Source organism: Panthera uncia (genome assembly GCF_023721935.1).
Source record: "Panthera uncia isolate 11264 chromosome A1 unlocalized genomic scaffold, Puncia_PCG_1.0 HiC_scaffold_17, whole genome shotgun sequence".
NCBI lineage: Eukaryota > Metazoa > Chordata > Mammalia > Carnivora > Felidae > Panthera > Panthera uncia.
In genome coordinates this window covers 112,758,228-112,760,788 of record NW_026057577.1, presented here as the reverse complement: position 1 = coordinate 112,760,788, position 2,561 = coordinate 112,758,228, and positions in this window count along the sequence as shown.

The window sequence follows — 2,561 nt, the reverse complement described above, 5'->3', positions numbered from 1 at the left end:
TGCTTCTTGGGAGCAAATCACTTGTCAGATGACATTGTCAGTCTCCATCTGTCCACACTGAGCACAAGGACAATGAGCTGGGTCCCACAGGGCACTACTCCCTTTCTTATCCCTCCTCCCTAGCCATTATCTGTAAGGTATGTGATGGAATAACACTGGTAGGTGTGTGTGAGCTGGACCACATCCACACCCCCATTTTGCTGTAGGGATTAGGACAGGAGGTGAGACAGAAGACAGCCATTAACTGCATATGAAAGTAGAGGTTTGAAACAAATCACTGGATCTTGAAGATAGAAAGTCATTGTTTTAACAGCCATCAGTAACTCTTCTAAAAACTGAGAGTGACTGAAAAGTTATAGCATTGGGCTAAAATCATTAAGGAAGTCCACATTCTACGGAAGAGGGGATTTTGACACAGCAGTTATTGCCATGGCATGAACAACCTTATGGAACAGCTTAGGTAGTGAGAAACTGAAGCCTTCTACCAATAGCGAAGTGGATGCTCCAGGCACCTCAGAGGACCATGGCCCTAGTGGATAGCTTGCCTACGACCTCATGGGAAATCCTGACAGATCCTGGAACTTCCAGTCACCTGATCTGCTATGACCTGGATCTTGCTTCTGCCAAACATGACTTCTGTTGCCTTGAATAAGAAAGGATAAATCTCAGGCCCAAGAGAGAGGCCCAAGGCCTTGGAAAGTTGGGAAACAAAACAGACTATAGTTGGGTCTGTCTCCTGTGCGTGCCTGAGTCTACTTCTTCCACCAATACTGTGATACCCCTGCTCTGCATGGCAGGCTGTGCTTCTACAGACAGATTTAAAAATCCTTAGATGCTGTCACTCTCTTTCAGAGGCTTTTAGTTAATGGAATTAACTAGCTTATTTATCACTGGAATAGGGGGTAATTTAAAAAACAAACCTACATTAACTCATTTGGGGAGGACAGCTGCTCCAAGATTCCAGAGGAGAAGGGGAATTAAAAATCTGATGCAAGTCTAAGATATTTCTTTGCTGAAAGTTGCCCAATGTCTAACTCAATTGAAATGAGTGTTTGGAATATATGTGAAATTAATATAAAGTTTCCAAGTTTCCTTGTATTTTTTTTTCTAGATTTTTTTTAGCTCTATGACTTTCCATTGAACAAACTTAATATAGAAAGGCTTGGTAGGCTAAGGTTACAGAACAAACATAAGTCTTAGTCCTGTATCTCACAGATAGATAGTATGTGCTCTTTATTCATATCCTTGAAGATTAAGGTTTAAGTAGTTTCATCTTGGGGATGTGTTTCATACAGGATGAATCTGGATGCCTTTTTCTATATATAATTGGTACCATCAGGACTGAAATTTTCCATTTCCTCATATGAAAATAATAGAAGCTGCTTATTAAACAGATCCTAGACCAGGAAATGTACAGGTATTATAATGAATAATTCTAAGCTCATTATGATCTTAATTAACAGGTGAAGACTCAGGACAATACTGGAACTGATATTAACCCTGATAGCATAGAGTGCAGGCCTGATCGATTTCTATGGAGTCATTATTTAGTATATGGGATAAATTTAATGCAAATCACTGCTAAATATAGCCATGTTTGTGGAAAAATGAATTATAGCACAATTTCATACCAGAAATAATACTATCAAGATCCATCGATGTTACATGTAAAAATGGCCCCTTTCCTAGGCATAAACACTTATGTCAGGATCACCCAAAAAAATTAGTTGATGACAGTCACCCACAGGCCTAAGGTATAAATATAGTTCCTTTATGAACTAAACCATCTTGTTATATCTGGCCCTTAAATTATTACACCACATTTAAGCAAATAGGGTGGGGACTAATCAGATTAAGTGGAATTTAAAAAAAGCAATCTAGCTAGCTGTTTTGTTGGACTCTATTTAGCTGTAAATGACATTCAGAGTTGTTGCTGGTATTTATCCTACACTCCTTATAATGTCCCATCATCAAACTGAACTGCCAAATGCTATATTAGATGGAATAACTTCTTTGGGCCTCTGGTCAGGATATCAGTTACTGGCATTATGGAAATTTTCTTTATTTTATTTAATCCTAGTCTGGGTTCACAGCTTAAATTAAGTCCTTGTTGTGCAACTGTGTGACCATGGGGAAGGTATATGACTTTCCTGATCTCCAATTACCTCACCTGTGAAATAAGGCTAATGCTGTGTAATTCACAGGTAATATACCTAAAGCACCTGGCACAGAATGGTGCCTGTAGTAGGCACTGAAGGAACAGTGGTCACCATCAAATAAAGCATGTCAGCAGGTTTGTTTTGAAATTTATTTCTACTTTAGATGACTTCACGATAATAAACCTGCAACAGAATTTAGTTCCTTTCACGCCTCGCCTCCTTAAACACACAGGAAACAAAGCAAAACACTTAGGGATACAAGACTAGATAGTGTCCTCTAGTGGTACACAGGCAAAATACATGAAGGCTATTTTCTATCCTTTCTTCCTTTCTTTCTTTCTTTTTCTTTCTTTCTTTCTTTCTTTCTTTCTTTCTTTCTTTCTTTCTTTCTTTCTTTCTTTC